The 19,631-nt window shown below is 40.3% G+C and overlaps 1 long non-coding RNA gene across 1 annotated transcript in view; it reads left to right on the top strand.

Moving 5' to 3' along the window:
* The first annotated feature begins 224 nt into the window (after window positions 1-224).
* The window catches only part of LOC134009869 (uncharacterized), a 636,131-nt gene continuing 616,724 nt past the window's right edge, over window positions 225-19,631 (top strand). The window contains exon 1 of the long non-coding RNA XR_009928276.1: window positions 225-258. This is a non-coding gene — a long non-coding RNA (uncharacterized LOC134009869). The remainder of the gene's footprint in view (window positions 259-19,631) is intronic.

Here is a 19,631-nt window from a genome sequence, read left to right as displayed (position 1 = left end):
GTGACAATTAGATTTATGATTATGTTAGTTTTTACAATTATTTTTGGTCCCTTAAAAAGGGGGGGGGGGCACATATAAAATGTGTTGTAATTCCTACACCGTTCACCTGATTTGGATGTAAATACCCTGAAATTAAAGCTGAAAGTCTGCACTTAAAGCACATTTTGATTGTTTCATTTCAAATCCATTGTGGTGGTATACAGAGCCAAAATGATGAAAATTGTGTCAATGTCCAAATACTTATGGACCTAACTGTATGTAAGTGTCCACATTGCCTCAATATCTTTGTGTCAATAAATCAAATATAATTTTGACTGATGGTTTTTCAAACCTTATTGGCTTCAAGGTGACATCATTCTGATGTACCATGCGCAATTTTATGCAATTTTACCTTGATATGTCAACCGTTTCTTAACCTTTGTCCCAAAGCTCATACTCTGCCCTTTCTACTCATACAATCTCAACAGTTGGTGTGTAGCAGAGAGGATAGAGAGACTGACTTGTGACCTTATGCTCATGAGTTCAAATCCCCATTCAGCCTATTGTTGTTGGCCAAACATGAAGTAGTTTTGCTCTCTTGTTGTCCAACTCTCCATCTTCAACAGTGTACATGTTTATAATATTTTGCCATTTTGCGGAGGAACCCGCAACGCTGCTTGCAGATATATTTTAATATTGTTATTTAATTTCATTCTGCGTTCTTAATTTAATTTATTGTGTGATAATAATATTTCAATCACAAAAGAAAATAATAACAGATTGAAATAAACAGATTGTTCACATAGCACGACACAGACACGTGTCGAGAGCTACCCAGATAGCACACATACGTCTTGCTGACGTCAGTTTAAGATCGAAACGTTGTGTGTTCTATTCATAAGGTCGGATAAGCAACGGCAAATGATCGGATTTTTTTCTCATCTCTGTGCTCTATTTCAAACGTCGCAGATACGTCGGCTCATCGTCGGCTCATCACTGACTTTCAGGAAGAACGTTCTATGCTCAGTCTGTGTTGTATTGCAAGCATATCTCGAGCCAGAGACTCGCAAATCAGAGGCATTCACTTTTTTAAACCGTCATTTATCTTCACATAGAAGGAGCAGTATTTGTTGTTAGGTAAGAAAATGGAAGTAGAAAATTATCAAAAAGTTTGCGATAATACCATTGCCTACAACAATGTGTAAAGTTACTGTAATGAGCTAGGTTTGAGTGAACTATAGGCTACAGAGCTAGTTAGCGCAAGTAGGGTTGCCAATCGTCCCGATTTGTCCGGGACATCCCAAATTATGGGTGATTTTGATTTGTCCCGTCCGGGACAGCTCCAGTCCCGTATTCCAATCACAGCCTCGCCGGCCAATAATATGCTACTGTAAACGCACCAAAACTCTCGCAAACGTTGCTATGGGACACGCTAGTTGCACACAGCAGAGGGCGCCGAGGCTGGGTGGGGGGGCGTCTCTCCGATTTGCGATTTGCGCTCCCGGGGAGGTGTGTGTGTGTGGGGTGTTAACAGTTCCTTCAGAACTTCCTAATTTAACAGTGATATGTCGGATTTTTTTCCTTTTAATTTCGGCAGTTATAGCTACTGTAACCAACACAGTCAGAGGGCGGCAGAGACCAATGGAAGACGTGGAACTGTAGCCAAAGCTGTTTATGTTTCTCTGTTCCATTGTTCTCTCTTTTCTGTGTTGGAGTTCTTTTAAGAGCTTGATGGCATCAGGGGTGCAGATGGGATTTTTGAACTGGGGGGGACCAAGCTGTCAGCAAATGATTCCAACTCGATTAGTTATTTTGTGTAATGTTATATATATGTATATACATATATACAGTACCAGTCAGACAGGCAATGTTTATTGCAGCTTCAGTATATGAAGCTGCAATAAACATTAGTATGTCAATCACGCACCAAAACTTCATGCCCTCTGCAAATGTTTTATTTAAACATTTGCTGATCTCAGCCGGATGTAAATTATTACAAATATAACAATGTGTATGTAAACGGTATAAAGTATAAACACTTAAACAATAGATTTACATAAATAAAATAAGTATAGCCTTCATAGCATGAAATGTGAAATGAAATTTACACTTTAAATTAAATATTCGGAATTCCCTCTGCAAGTATGACTTTTCTTTGTAATTGTTTTTCCAATAATAAACCAAATTTATTAAAAAAAAAGAATTCCCTCTGCAGCCGAACAAATTTACCCTCTAGAGGCAGACTCAATAGGTCCCAAAAACATTTCTCCTCCTTTCATTTCCCTGAAGATATTGCTGGGCTGTCTGTCTTGTCTGTCCAGTTTGTCAAGTCTGTCTTGGTGAATATGGCACACAACAATGCCATTGAGCCTTTTTTGTGTCGTGGTTGATCGCAACCAATAGGTTAATGAAAGGGAGCGAGCCAAACATTTCAATTTTAACCAGCCAAACGAACGGGGCTACTAACGTCATCTCAATGACAAACAGGAAGACGCCAAGCCTAAAAGCACAAACGCTGGCTCCAAAAATACTTTAAATAAGCATAATACACTTTGCTTATTTAAGCAAAGGGTTAGGGTTAGGGTTACACACGCTAATACAAGCTAACATCGCTAACATTGCCTAATCAGCTGTGCAGTTATGAACTGATGCTTGTCGCCTTACGTAGGGAGAGTGGTGGGGACGGATCGGGGTCACTAGGTTGTTAATATAGTTGCAAACCAGTAGTTTAAAAGGTGTTAATGGTACATGAGCTGGTATAGAAAGCATTAGCAAATGGTGAACAAACCATTTACATTACCTTTATAAAGCATGAGTAAATAACTAACAACATATTTACTTATGTCTTTAATTAATGTATGCCAAGTCGAATACAGGATGTACACTATGCTTTGCAAATATCTTAACAACTATTTTATAGACTTACTAATGATGCAACTTCTGATTAGTAATGCAAGTTATAAAGCATTTACTAACTGTTAATTAAGGCTTTTGCGTGACCTAATCTAAAGTGTGAACTATATGCCTTATTAAGCATTTACAGAAAGACTATAGGCCTATAGATGTTGTGTTTTTTTTTTTTTTAGAAGAAATAGCTGTTAATTTATTTACCTGGGTAATAACATAGTATTTTATTTCCATTAAGAAGCAATACAGTAGAATTGGTATAAAAGTTGGTTACCCAAAGCTGTATTTTATTTTCCAAAAATGGCTGTAATAAACTGCAAATGTTTAGCTACTCCTCGACAGGTCTGCGAATGCCTTTGAAAGCAGAGATTTGTTAAAACGTTTGTTAACCGTAGGTCGAGGTTTACAAACAAATCGTTTTAACAAATTGAGGCGACAAAGCGTTTGCTGACCTGTCGAAGAGTAAACATTTGGTTTCTTATATACTACAACAATACGTGGGAAGATCCCTAATCAAACACGGCGAATCTGGAGCAGACGCCATATTGTCAGAGCAATCAGCTGCACTTGTACTGGTGACGTCACTACATCTCCAAGGCAACGTATCAACAACTCTTTTGAGAACGTCTTCTGGACCAATAAGAACAGCATATTGGTTCAATTGCAACAACAGTACGAGCGTTCTGATTGGCTAATGGGTAGTCATGCCAGCCGCGTATTCATAGTCTTTATATTCATAGTCTATATATAGCGACTATGAATACGCGTATCGTGCCCCCCCGGGGCGCGATACCTCACAAACCTCACGCCAAGGTTTTTGGAAAAGTTGGCAGCCCTGAGATTGCTAGGTTTGGTTGCTCAGATTTCAGATTGGTTGCTACAGTAGGTGCTAACACCTGAAACACACCGTGAGAAGACTTGAGTAGAGCTGAACAAAACGACATGTTTTAAATGAAAAGAGTTAAAAATACATATATTAAGCAACTTACTAACCTCGACCGTTCGGTCATGCCAGGACATATCAAACTGAGGTTTTAACGTATCGATCGCTGTCACTCTCGGTTAGTAGAGCTAATTAGTTAGTAAGACACATGCCTGTCATTACTTCAATAAAATAGTAATCTTGTGTATCACATTGTGTTGTGTCTGTTTCATTTTGAGAATGTTCAGCCTTGTGAATGTGAGGTTCGAGAATGGACAAGAATACCTTAATAAATAACTTATAAATGTTTAATAAGGCATAGATAGTTCACACTTTAGATTAGGTCACGCAAAAGCCTTAACTAACAGTTAGTAAATGCTTTATAACTTGCATTACTAATCAGAAGTTGCATCATTAGTAAGTCTTTATAAAATAGTTGTTAAGATATCTGCTAAGTATTAGTGTATATAATGTATTCGATTTGGCGTACATTAATTAAAGACATAAGTAAATATGTTGTTAGTTATTTACTCATGCTTTGTAAAGGTAATGTAAATGGTTTGTTCACCATTTGCTAATGCTTTCTATAGCAGCTCATGTACCGCTAACACCTTTTAAACTACTGGTTTGCAACTATATTAACAAGCTGTCTATAAAGTATGATAATGCAGTTATCAAACACCTTATGAATTGTATTATGAATAAAATCCATAATATTTAACAGTGTTTATTAATGATCAACATAGTGTTTAATAATAAGATTATTAACTATTTAATAATGTATTGTTAATGTTTCAAAATGTTTTATAAAGAATTAACTAACTATTAGTTAACACTTTGTAAATGCCAAAAAGCGTTGACTTATTATAAAGTGTTACCAAAACTTTTTTTTTGGACCAGCGTTCTCCGCCAATCACCGCCGATTACCAGCGTCACCAGCGTCCACACAACGCTCTTCTGGCGCTATACCAGCGACCATGGACGATTAGCAACGGTTACTCTAACGTCATAGAACGTCGACCAGAACGTTATGGTGTGACGGGGCCTTAAGTGACATTTCAGATTGGTTATAGATAGTGAAATATTTGCTGTCTGAGAGATCCGAACTAAATAAATAAATGTAGTAGTTAATAGGAAATATCTGTAGAACGGCCGGTTGGTGCAGTTTTGATTCATCGTCCAGACATCGTCTGGAGGTCAGTTTCGATCAAATGCCAACGTCTTGGCGACGTCTTGCCAATGAGCAAACGATGTCCACAACGTCGGGCCTACGTCTGCAAGACGTATGTGTGCTATCTGGGTAGTGCACTGTCAAATTCTAATTCAAGCGGTAGTGTTCACAAAATCACAAAAATTGATCGGTTTTTGATCCCCAAAATTCCTCAAGTAGAGAAGAAATGCAAGGCGTATCTGATTCTGATTTAGAAGAAGAGGAACGTCTTGGTCAAAGATGTCAACCCTCCACCTCTACTGAGGGTGCTAGCCATGATGCTAGCACCCTGGGTGACTTAAGCATGAACGCCCAGGATGGTCCGAAAAGACCAATACTACAAAAGTATCCAACTCACATGTTTGGAGTCCAGCAAAGAAGTTTTTGCAAGAGCTGGATGGAACCATTTTCGTGGTTGGAATATAGTGTATCGAAAGATGCCGTCTTTTGCTTAGCCTGCAGGCATTGTCTCGGTGGAGGAGGGCACAGGTTTCATCGGGAGCCAACTTATACAATCAATGGTTTCACTAACTGGCGGAAATCAACAGCATCTTTTAAGGGCCATCATGAGAGTATGGGACATACATTTTCCATGGAGGCATGGAATGAGTACAAGCTGAAAGAAAAAAGTGGCTCAAAAATCCCAAATATGCTGGATAAAGGACATTCGGTATTGGTCCAGGAGAACAGAAAGTATATGATGGGTGTTGTGGAAAGCTTGCGCTATACCGCTTGTCAGGGGATCGCACAGCGAGGCCACATTGAAGATGAGGATTCAGAAAACGGGTAATTTTCGCAAGTTGCTATCTGTAATCGGAAAATTTGATACAACCGTCAAAAAAAGTTAGAGAACAACCCATCAAATGCCAAGTATGTGCACCATGACTGCATGATGCAGTCATGGTGCAGAATGAGATGATCAATATAATGGCAGAAATGATTTGGAAACAATTAAGAGATGAGATTAAGGATGCTGAACATTTTGCAATTTTGGTGGATGAAAGCAAAGACATCAGCAAAAAATAACAAATTTCAGTGATCGTGCATTATTTGAACACGGAATCAGAGAGAGTGGTGGAGGAGTTCTTGCATTTCACTCCAGCAGATGGATTAGATGCAGACTCGCTCATTGCTAGCATCAAGCAGACGCTCAGTCGGTGCGGCATTGACCTGAATTGTTGTGTTGGCCAGTGCTATGATGGTGCCTCCGTCATGTCTGCATGTAACAACGGAGTCCAAGAACTTTTCAGAAGAGAGGTACCGCAAGCAGTTTATATACACTGCCATGCTCATAGGCTTAACCTGGTGTTGGTGGACTGTGTGCATAAAGATGCTGCCGCTGAGTTTTTTGAGACGTTGCAAACACTTTACAAGTTTTTTTCGGGGTCAGTGGTGCACAATCTCTTCTTGAAGAAACAGAGGGAACTTCGAACGGCACAGCTCATAGAGCTGAAGAGACTGAGTGACACTCGCTGGGCATGCCAGTATGATGCTATCTGTGCGGTCAAGAAAACTCTCCCGGCTATCATCGCTACCTTGCGTGACACTGTTCGCGACAAGAATGCCAAACGGAGGACAGAGTGTAAATCTGTCAGTTCACTTATAGATGAGCAGTTTGTTCTGCATCTTATTCTTTTTGAGGATGTTTTTAGAACGACAAAATTCATGTCCGATACGCTACAGTCTCCCAATTTTGATCTTTTGACAGCAAATGTCCTGGCCCAATCTGTGATCACTGGCATATCAGAGAAACGTACAGACGAGAAATGGGAAGTAATCCGAAAGCAAGCAGGAGACCTGTGCGTTAATACTGGGATAACGACAGTACAGCATGAGAAAAGGCAGACCCAAACAGCCAAACATCTGGAGGACTTTATTGTGGAGGCCCCGATAGAAAGACCAGGCATGGGCAGCATGGATGACCTGAAAACGCAGTCATTCTATCCTGTTTTAGACAGGTTGTTAATGGAGTTGCGGGGACGCTTTTCCATAGAAGCAAATGATGTACTGGCAGGCTTGCCAGCCCTAAGCCCCAATCACCCATCATTCCTAGACAAACAACTTATTCTGCCAATGGCTCGTCATTATGGGGTCAGCGAGGAGAATTTTTTGCAGAACTCCACCAGGTTCGACGGCTCCTGAAAAGGAAGGAAGAGCAAGGATGTACCATTAAGAGCAACCAGGAGTTCCTATCCCTTATGAGGCCTTACAAAGACGCCTTCGTGGACCTGTACAAATTGATCTCCATATCTCTGACCCTGCCTGTCACATCTGCAAGCTGTGAGCGCAGTTTTTCTTGTCTGCGTCGTTTGAAGAGCTACCTGAGGAATAGCAGTGAGGATGGCCGAACCAGTGACCTGGCACTTCTGGCGATTAACCCTCTGCGAGCACGGGCATTGGACAGCGACAGCATCATAGATGCCTTTGCTCTCAACCACGACAACAGGCGCATTGTCCTGTTATGAAGACGTCTAGGTAAGTGAAAGATTTTCCTGTGTTGTCTGTTGCATTCTGCTGGGTTTTTGCAATTGGGTTTACAATGTGTTTTTCTGTCACATTTTTCTTGTTTAGGTGCTTGACAGTAAGGTGGAAACTGCTACACCTGGTCGGCTTGCCCGTATTTTGTTTTTTCTTATGGCTTTTCGGGCATAGTTTTGTGTGCATGATACAATGATCTAGCTGTGATTATTGTGGTTTTGAGTGCCTACTGTTTGGTTTCATTCATGTTTTTATTGATTGTGACCTAAAATAATATATACTTTTTGAAAGCATTTCTGACTCTTTGCCTGTTTTAGTTAATTGTATCTGCTATTCCAATTTGCCCTCTTTAGTTTAAAATGTATTGAACTATTTATGTTTAGTTTAATTTATCTGACATGATAGTGGTGACCTGGTGGTCATCTGGCACCAACTTTAAGTATTTGGGATTGCAGAATCAATAACATGCTGCATGCATTTTGTCAGTGACCGTCGCAGATGAACGCGGCTTTGTGCGCGTCCGTCGGAAGTAGCCTAATGATAATAATAATACGATCGATTTGTATGGCGCTTTTTATGTACCCCAAAGATGCTTTAGAGAGCAAAAATGTAAACATATGACGATATGGTGGGGAGGTGTTGTAGGAGAGAACCATGTGACACATATGCTATCACCCTAATTTCATAGCACCCTCGATCAAACGCCGAGCACCCCCATAGCACCAGCAGAAAAAAATCTCTGGCGCCGCCACTGGTATTGAGGGAGAGAGACTTTCAGTATCAGGCTACCTGAAGATGAAAGCTACTTTTATTGGCCATTAGGAGGGTAACAGACATTGTTTCAATTATGCAGCAATCATGATTAACCATACATCATGAATGGAAAACTGAGTGCCTACAGATGTCACAATGCAGGGTATAGCTCTGGCAAGGATTTGACATTTGTGTGTGGTTGACTGTGTGTGTGTGTTTATATTGAATGTCTGAGGTGTGTTGATGTTGACCGTCTGTCGCATCTTTGATAACCTGGGGAGTTGGCATTTTTGTCCCTCTCAATTTTGGCAAACCTTGAGTGACAGACGGGAAAGAATGTGTGTCTGTGTGTATGAATTGTGTGGGAGGGCACTATGAGTCAGGAATGAAACAGCCAGTGCTCCATCACTAAGGCCTGATGGGAAGAGACAGGCTGTGTCAGAACACAGGAGCTACAGTTTCATCATTCTGATGAAAATCAGAGAGAAATTCCTTCCCCCCCACACACACACACACAAATGCATGCACATGTGCATAAAAACACACACACACATCCATGCACACACACGCATGCATACACACATATATAAACACACACACTGAGACCAAAATATAACTGCCAGATCAGGAAGACCTCAAGCCATATTCAATCAAAACCACTATCTACATGTCAAAGCCCCTAAAAGAAAACATACCAGCAATGTCATGGTTGCAAAAGAGTTATTCACTCCTCACTATCAAAGTAAAAGTTATTACGTGTAACATGATATTATATAATATGCACTGGAATATTTCTCTGCCAGACCTGATGAAGATATTTACATTTAGTCATTTAGCAGACGCTCTTATCCAGAGCGACTTACAGTAAGTACAGGGACATTCCCCCGAGGCAAGTATGGTGAAGTGCCTTGCCCAAGGACACAACGTCCTTTGGCACGGCCGGGAATCAAAACAACGACCTCCTGATTACTAGCCCGATTCTCTAACCGCTCAGCCACCTGACCTGAATATGATTTTCATCATATTAAAGCCAGTTTGTTTGCGCAGTGTGATCTGTGTACATAATTCTGCAATGAAGGAAGAAAGATCAAGAATGGATGAGATGTTTTATGAGGACCTCTGTCTTTATATCTTTCCTTCTTTCTGTCTGAAAAACACTGAACAAAAATGGGTTATTCTACTTACTTCAAAACATTGCGTAACCGGAGTTTCCAAAGGAACAGTGAATTGATACACTATCACACAAGCTACTGTATTTATCAGACAAATTATTACTTTGATATTGATTAGAGAAACATTTGTTCTTCAGAATTACATTCAACCAAACAAGATTAAATAAATACAAATGTTGCAAAAGGACAGCAATGTAAGGTAGTCTCATTCATTTCTGGGGGTTCAAATGTGTAATTTTGGTCACACAGTAAGTTTCCATGATGGTATCAATTCGAATCTAGCTTTATTCGGACAATGCTATTTTTTTCTGGCAACTGCTATTATCCTAATATATATGGCAGTGAATAAAGCGAATCATTGGCCCGAAAGCATGTCATATCCCAGTACGATACGTGGCGCTGTTTTCATTACAACTAGTGGTGATACAGCCATTTCCACTTGACCTCTTCACCACTACCAACAACAACGTTTCGAGAAAGATGGCGAACAGAGAGCAAGGTGAAGCTATGTCCCTCTACAATTCAAGCATGATGACAATAGGAGTACTGCGAATGCAAACGGCGCTATTGGCTAGATTGATAATGGAGAGAAGACGCCGCCACCGAAGGAACATAGAGAATTGAATTCAGTTTGTTTGTTTCTGCTGGGCCGGCTCCCGGCAGCGACAACTTATCGTCTCTTTCAACTTCCAGGTCACGACCTGGGAGGGAGGGAGGTGGGGAGGGCGGCGGGATCTCAAGCATGCGCAAAGATGCAGAGTCCAGTTCATAGCCCAATTCACCGTTTACAAGCATGCGATGTCCGAATCATCTACCGACTCGGACCGAGTTATCTCGGGGTGTCGATCGGATCGTAGTCGGACCGCAATTATTCAAACAAAGGTGTTTACAAGAAAGGGATAATTCTATTTCAGTCCAAATAAGCCAGTAATTCGAATCCATGTAACCACGGTGACTGTGGTTACATGTATTCGACTATGATCCGATCGACATATCCGATCCGAGATAACTCGGTCCGAGTTGGTTGATCATTCGGATCGCATGCTTGTAAATGTGTCCCAGTGCCATTGGAAGCCATGCATGACAATGCCATCACACTGCATCCACCGTGTTTTATCGATGCTTCGGACCATGAGGCGTTCCAATTCTTCTCCGTAATTTTTTCTTCCCATCATTCTGGTACAGGTTAATCTTAGTTTCATCTGTCCAAAGAATGCTGTTCCAGAACTGGGCTGGCTTTTTATATGTTTTTGGGCAAAATCTGGGTTTTTGTATTCTTGAGATTAATGAACGGTTTGCACCTTGTGGTGAAACCCTCTGTATTTGCTCTTGTGAAGTCTCCTCTTTAAGGTACACTTAGATAATTATATACCTACCTCCTGGAGAGTGTGCTTCACTTGGCTGGATGTTATGAAGGGGTTTTTCTTAAAAAGGAAAAGGATCCTGTGATCATCCACCCCTGTAGTCTTCCCAGGACATCCAAACCTTTTTGTGTTGCCAAGTTCACCAGTGCTTTCTTTTTTTCTCAGAATACAAACGGTTGATTTGGCCACTCCTAATGTTCCTGCTATCTCTCCGATTATTCGACCGCATGTTGTGAGTTCACAGCAACAGGTTCTAAATGCAAATGCCACACCTGGAATCAACTCCAGACCTTTTACCTGCTTGATTGATGAATGAATAACAAAGAATAGCCCAAACCTGTCCATGAAACAGATTTTGAGTCAATTGTTCAAATACTTTTGGTCCCTTGAAAAAATAAGGGCTACAATTAGAGCTGTAATTCCTAAACCTCCCCCTCCAATTTGGACGTGAATACCCTCAAATTGAAGCTGAGACTGCACTTTAATTTAATTGTAACTTCAATATGTTTTGGTAAACTAAAACTAAAATAACAAAACGTATGACAGTGTCCAAATGTTTATGGATTTACACACAATTTACACACACACATACAGTATTTAAATTTCTGACTTATGTCTGTACACCACATATTGGATCTATAACGACAGATCTCAATGACAGGTGTGGATAGACTTTATAGATAGATACAGAATTTATCTGTGCATCAGACTCTCCAACAATATAATTATCTGTGTTGTATCTGTTCTGCATTACATAGACATGTAATAGACTACAACTGTCATGTCCCCGGCCTAGGCCGGGTTCTAGTCTGTTCCGTCTGTTTATTCCAGGTCTAGTCATCCATTCCATTCCTTCACTCCCTCCCGGTAACTCAACTCACCTGCAGCTCATTCCCTCATCAACACCACAGCTCTTAAACCCCGGATTGTCATCCACTACTCGCCAGTTTGTTGAATCAGCGACCTCACGTCTGTATTCTTGTCTTTCTGTGATTGATTCGTTAACGCCTGTTTTTGTTGTAATGCTTGTTCCTGTCTTCCACCAGATCACCGCCTCCATTCCTCCGTTCCTCCTACCGGTACCTCGCTCCACCATCCACCAGCTACACTCAACTTCAACCATCTTATCTGTCTCAATAAAAGTTCAGCACACAACTAGACCAACGTGTGTTGTGCGTTTGGGTCCTCAGTTCAGCCGTGACAACAACACCCATTGCTTTTATGTAGTACCATGGTCCTAGAGGAGCGTTGTCTCGTTGCTGTGTATTGTATGAACTTTATGGTTGAACGACAAATAAACTACTACTACTAGAATAAGCTGAGTCTCAATACAGGACCTTCACTGTCAGAATGTGACCAGAAACTCTAATTGGCATCCAACCGCCACAATCAAAACAATAACGGCAACAGGCAGGGCTTGAAATTTACTTGCTAGCACTCTTAAAAAGTTAAGAGCACCACCAAACTTTTTGGAGCACCTACCGAATATTAAGGAGCACCACAACTACAATTTTCATGTTATACATTTATTTAATTTAAAAACAACACCACCACTGGGGCTTTACACATGAAATTTGGTGTTCTAGCTTTGTCCCTCCTACATCCATCTCTTCACTGAGGCTGAGGCATCGAGCAAGCTAGTTATCTAGCTATCTAACTAGTTACATACCCTGTCACGTGACGTCGGAGCGCAGTGACAAGGAGTGATTGACAGCTAATATCTAAAATCTGCATTAAAGTTGAGAACGTAAAGATGAAGATTAATTGGTTATGTAATGTTGGTTATGTAATGTTGGATAGAATAGTGGACCGGTCATTGGATCAGTGCACAGCAGGCACATACTGTGCGGTAAACTAATTAGCAAGTATTAAAATTAAAACAGGTCGCACCATAACGATTACTTGCACTCACATAAATACTCCCAAATATATTTAGAGGTCGCACAGATACAATTTTGGGAGAATATGGGACCAGAATGGTCTCAATTTTGAGACTTGCCCTGACAAGAGCTTGGATCAGAACAACTATTTAGAGCATTAGAGGAAGCAGTTTTCTCATTACACTTGTGATGCAGAAAAAGCTTAGAGAAAACGCAGATAAGAGAAAGCTACTGTAGCTAAGACATAGTGCTCCACTTTCTCCAGACAGCTAAGAATGTGAAGAATACTGGGTGCCCCAAAAAGACCTGTACAGCCCCCCCCCCCCCCCCTTTCAAAATCTCCCACAGGAGTTTGCTCAAGGAAACCCATCCACGAGCAGAACTATTTCCACATATCTGAGACACGTTCACCCACACCTCTCTAGTGTTGGCACATCCTCGCACATTAAAGAAGAAAGTGTCTCCAGTGCAGACGGTAGATCCAGACTCATGCACACGCATCCTGGTGGTATTGTTTGAGAGAGGAATGAGCAGATTGAGTGTGTGTATTTGTTTGTGTATGAACTCAAACTTTGCTGTAAACCATAATTTTGAATGGTATACACATTTACAGTGAATAATACTGTGTACATTTGAAGCAATACAATTAATGGAAAAGATTAAAAAAAACACTCCAATGGTCTACAATGATCATGTCTACAAACACAAGACACGACAATGAAAAAGTTGCCTAATTTATTATCTGTCGCTATCGAAACCTTAAAAGCACTGCTACAGATGTAGTACACATTGATATAGATGGTACAGTGCACAGAAGAGGCCTCTGTGAAGTATTATTTGTAGTTAAGAGCCCATCCACCCCCACACATCTCCTTGGTCTCCCTTTCCTTAACAGTACTGTAAATACCCTCCCCAGCTTCTTCTCCCCTGTCTCTGACCTCTGACCCCATGGCTGATGGAGGTTGTAGTATAACTGATGTATCTCTCCTCCAGTCAACTCCCTGGTGGTTCACATCTGAGTAGATACAGCCTCAACGGGTTACCAAGGGTGACCAACCAGAACAAGACCCTATAGCCACTATGGAATGGAATATGCCACTGGGAAATGATTATGTGGCAGAGAGAAAGCTCCATGTCTAGTGCGCTTACACGTCTCTTATTTGAATAACACATCACATCAAATTGTGTTTTTTTGCTCAGTGAACTGAGATTTTTCTGACGGGTATCTAAAGAATTTGACAGATTGATGCCAGTGATTCTACATGCAACTAGCCATGAAATGTGGATGCCGAACAAACAGTACATCATAGAGGAAACACAAGTATCAATATAAATGAAGACGGCATGTCTGTCTTTGTGTACAGTAAGCGCTGTGCCTACAATGAAGAGGGCCTCTGGAATGCAGTTGCTACAGACAGCTCCTTGAGAGAGACCAAGAAAGAGAATAATTTTAATATTACGATATCCCGAGGAGTAACAAAACAACTGTTGGCCTAAAGGAGATAACAAGCCCTCTTCATAGTCTGTATTGATTAATAATAGTAATAACTAGAGAGGGTACAATTTCTGGGGAAATTGTAGGGTGTGCTTGCTTGCGTCGGTTGGACAGGGGTCCGTTTTTTAATGACATTTTTACAACTGATATTTCTGTATTTTATATAAAAATGCATACTTATTATTTATAAAGATGACATAGATTTAAAAGCATTTTTTTTTGCTGCTCATTTACAACTGAAAATACGAGTGAAGTGTAGAATGAAATGGATGTCTTCTCATTTCCCCAAGAGGCAAGAGGCAGCCTCATCGTTGAATCAAAACTAATACATTTGGCAGACCGGTGTACAAATTGACCTAATCTCTATGACTTAAACGTCCTTTTAAGTTTTTCCCTTCTCGTGATATTTTCATGCATTTAGCCTACTCATTGCATTCATTCATTAATAAAGAACCCCCTTTGAAGATTATTCTACGACGTTACCCGGCAGTAGAAGATGGAATCGCGATTCAAACAGTACCATCTGCTAACTGAAAATATGCCCCCCAAAACGTAAATAAGCTTGACATTTATTTAGTGGAAAATCACTCATTCATAAAAAGCTCACTGGTAGCGATCATTGTCAGTAACAACGCAAAATGCGATATAGCCCTGTGTGGAGAAGCTGCCCCGGTAAATTGTACTACTACGGTACAGTAGTAGTACAGACTAGACTACTGCTGTGTTCGTCTTGGTAGCGATTGCGTTGGTTGAATTGGATTTAACGTTCCGTTGTACGGTTTAGGCTGAAATTAATTATTTTCATGAACAGATTGACAAAGTTTAGGCTGTGGCAATGAAGTTCAGGTTAGTAGTTAGATAGACTTTTGATTTAAGTAAGGGGAGTGCCGATCATGTTCTGTCGCCGTTTGACTTCCTACAGCTGTGTAAATGTTTTTGTAGTGTCTCGCGTAGGCTACAGCGTTGCAGTGATACACTGGATTGAAACCACAGGTAATGATAATTTCACCCACAAATCGTTTACTTGTAATCTAATGTCATAATAAATCCTACAACGAAAATGTATATGTGAGGAATGTTTATTTTAACGATTGAAAACAGATACATCATAGACCACTGTAGTATGTGTTGCCCGGGCAACACAGGCTAATGTCATGATGCTAATATTTCAGTGAAATAGTAGACTACTGTTTCCGAAAGTAGATGTACTTCCTTAATAATATCAGCTTATATTGTACATTACACATCACAATTGTGTGTCATATCACAAAGTAAAATGAGGAAATAGTTATCACCCTGGCCTCTTTGCTTGTGGCGTTCCTGCAGCTGCCTTGCAGTAAAGCTATAGTTAGCCTAGCTATCCCCCAAGTTAACAGATGCGAAACGAATGTTCTGCTACAGGTAGTCACGCGTGTTTTCGTGACGTAGTGACGTTAGTAACGTCAGTGACTGTGGCTAGCAAATTAGCCACCGTTAGCTTCACTTTTCGCCACAAAAACTTAACTTAAGCCCAAACCATGCAACGGAACGTAAATTCCAATAGAAGCAACGCAATCGCTACCAAGACGAACCTTTTGACACCGCCGTTGTGTATGTAGGCCAAATATTGACTGAGTTTTAGGGAGGCGAAAATAAACAATAATAATAAATAATATATATGTGAGAGAACAAAGGTTGTGCTCTCGCCGAAGGCTTGAGCACACCCAATTAATGTAGAACTGTTGTGTGATGTTCTCTCCTGAAGTTACTTTTTCAATTTCTTAGTTCAGAATCATATAAACACTCATGACATTGTAGGGGGTTAAATATTGGCCAAACAACCAAAACGAATTCCCCTATGGTTTAAAGGAAGATGGGAAACTGAACAGTGTATTAGCATGAACCAAATAATGCCAATACTAATAGAATTCCAGGTATTTGACTCTATGGGTTAAATCAGAGCAAGAATGGTCAAAGTACGGTTAAATGAAATACGCATTTAATAACATTGCAAATGAATGAAATCAATTACAAGGCAAACATGTTACAATATGAAAGCTTTAAATCTTACCTACTCTACCATGATCATTGTAAATCAGAGAGAAAGCAAGAGGTGAGCAAGGAGTAGGACAGTAGGACAAGGGAGAACTGAGGAGAAAGTCTCAGGAGATGAAGAATCCACAGAACAATGCATTACAATTCCTTTTATACACAAGACCAACCAATCAGACCAAATCTTGAATGGGGTGTGAGGGCCATCAAGTTGAGACTGTCCAGAAACTCCAGACTTTAGCATATGAGAGGTGGGGGCAGGTTTGACACCCAGCCTTACAACATGATAGATTATAATGACTGAAAGTGGTCCAAGAATATCGGACAATCGGTCACACATTGTGTGTGTATATCTTGATGTGTGTGTATTTGTGCATGTGTCGAGTGTATGCCACCTGAATTCCACCAGCAAGTGCACTCCATGACTGCCTCACTTTGAGTTTTTTCTGTTTTTATAACTTTAACCTAAACAATTTTATTCATGCAAATTGATTTTTTGTGTGTGAAAGAGGGATTAGTGGATGAATGATGAGAAAGGGAATGGGCAAAGATAGTTCAGGCATGGCACTTGGGCTGCACCTCGCGTCATCAGCTGAAGTCACACAATCACTGCAGATGTGTTAGTTGAAGGCATAGGCCTTCCCCTTAAGGGGACATAAATACTCCATTAATTCACAGACCCAGACACATATGCTCACACATCATCTGTTGCTATTGAAGCAGGGTGTGGTTGTAGAAGAATAGAAATATAACATATCTAATCAAGTATTTATTAGCGCACCACCACCTTGAAATTGTTTTAGGAACCAACCTATAGTTCAATATGTAACTAGAGAGGGTACAATTTCTGGGGAAATTGTAGGGTGTGCTTGCTTGCGTCGGTTGCACAGGGGTCCGTTTTTGGATGACATTTTTACAACTGATATTTCTGTATATTTTATATAAAAATGCATACTTATTATATATAAAGATTACATAGATTTAAAAGCATTTTTTTGCTGCTCATTTACAACTGAAAATACGAGTGAAGTGTAGAATGAAATAGATGTCTTCTCATTTCCCCTGCAAGAGGCAGCCTCATCGTTGAATCAAAACAAATAAATTTGGCAGACCGGTGTAAAAAATTGACCTAATCTCTATGACTTAAACGTCCTTTTAAGTTTTTCCCTTCTCGTGATATTTTAAGGCATTTAGCCTACTCATATTGCATTCATTCATGAATAAAGAACCCCCTTTGAAGATTATTCTACGACGTTACCGGCAGTAGAAGATGGAATCGCGATTCAAACAGTACCATCTGCTAACTGAAAATATGCCCCCAAAAACGTAAATAAGCTTGACATTTATTTAGTGGAAAATCGCTTTCATAAAAAGCTCACTGGTAGCGATCATTGTCAGTAACACGCCAAGTGCGATATAGCCCTGTGTGGAGAAGCTGCCCCGGTAAATTGTACTACTACGGTACAGTACTAGACTACTGCTGTGTTCGTCTTGGTAGCGATTGCGTTGGTTGAATTGGATTTAACGTTCCGTTGTACGGTTTAGGCTGAAATTAATTATTTCCATGAACAGATTGACAAAGTTTAGGCTGTGGCAATGAAGTTAAGGTTAGTAGTTAGATAGACTTGATTTAAGTAAGGGGAGTGCCGAACATGTTCTGTTGCCGTTTGACTTCCTACAGCTGTGTAGATGTTTTTGTAGTGTCTCGCGTAGGCTACAGCGTTGCAGTGATACACTGGATTGAAACCACAGGTAATGATAATTTCACCCACAAATCGTTTACTTGTAATCTAATGTCATAATAAATCCTACAACGAAAATGTATATGTGAGGAATGTTTATATTAACGATTGAAAACAGATACATCATAGACCACTGTAGTATGTGTTGCCCGGGCAACACAGGCTAATGTCATGATGTTAATACTTCAGTGAAATAGTAGACTACTGTTTCCGAAAGTAGATGTACTTCCTTAATAATATCAGCTTATATTGTACATTACACATCACAATTGTGTGTCACATCACAAAGTAAAATTAGTAAATAGTTATCACCCTGGCCTCTTTGCTTGTGGCGTTCCTGAAGCTGCCTTGCCGTAAAGCTATAGTTAGCCTAGCTATCCCCAAAGTTAACAGATGTGAAACGAATGTTCTGCTACAGGTAGTCAAGCGTGTTTTCGTGACGTTAGTGACGTAGTGACGTTAGTAACGTCAGTGACTGTGGCTAGCAAATTAGTGAAGGATTCTTGAATCTATGTGTCTATTCCAATATGTAATGATAGTATTCAATGACACAAATCTGTGTTCTAGAAAGAGTGGTCTGGAGTCGCAGAGGTCCGATAATATCAGCTTTAATGCAGCAGTAGGAAATCAACAAGTACAGAGCTCTGGGGTCGTCTACGTTTCCCTACCCGCAACAGAGTTTGGGCTGGTTCACGAAGTCCAACTGGCTATCTTTCCCTGCCCCAGCATATTATATACAATGCAATTGAAAACACAAGTATCAAAAAAGGGTTGAGCTTGTTCTCTCGTGCGTCAGGGAGTTGTTCTTGCCTACGCGCGTCCCACCTGCTCGGGTGCCATCTCCACCCAGTTTCAAGGTTGTTTCTGAAAATGAAGAGATAGAGACACAAAGAACAGCCTGTTTCCCACACTCAGTGTGAGACCCAATGTTTAAGCCTGAGCGCACTTCTAAGTTCATAACTTTAATAAGCACAATGCATAACTTTAATAAGCACAATATATTCTTTATTAGCCACCGTTAGCTTCACTTTTCACCACAAAAACGCAATTTCTACTTAAACCATGCAACGGAACGTAAATAAAAATACAACCAACGCAATCGCTACCAAGACGAACCTTTTGACACCGCCGTTGTGTATGTAGTTCAAATATTGACTGATCCTTAGGGGGGCAAAAATAAACAATAATAAATAAATATATATGTGAGAGAACAAAGGTTGTGCCCTTGCCGAAGGCAAAGCACACCCAAATATATATGTGAGAGAACAAAGGTTGTGCCCTTGCCGAAGGCAAAGCACACCCAATAATCAGTATACAGCAGATCGTAACAATAGCGAAAAAAAGTTGTTATAGATAGATGAGGGAGCTGTTGACTAGCTTTCTGAATTCGCTAAAGTAGATACCAGCTTTTGTAATAGGGTGATCTAATATACGATTTTGAAAGTGTTAAAGATCAAAGGGATCATCACTTAATTAGATTCATAAGAGTACATTTAAAAAGTAAAATGTTTAACATAGTAAATACTGTTGAGAACATTTTTATATGAAGGCTACCTGTTAAAGATTTCGGATCAGAGATCTGTTGGTTTAACCCTTTTGAGAAATCTGTTGGTTTGGCCTATTTTGAGGGAACTGGTCCATGATTGGTTGGTTGTGTCTGCGAGGTCGGAAATGGGAGCGCTTGGCGCGATGCTTCAT

This window comes from Osmerus eperlanus, chromosome 23, assembly GCF_963692335.1.
Source record: "Osmerus eperlanus chromosome 23, fOsmEpe2.1, whole genome shotgun sequence".
NCBI classification, from domain to species: Eukaryota; Metazoa; Chordata; class Actinopteri; order Osmeriformes; family Osmeridae; genus Osmerus; species Osmerus eperlanus.
This window is presented reverse-complemented; position numbering and strand designations above follow the sequence as displayed.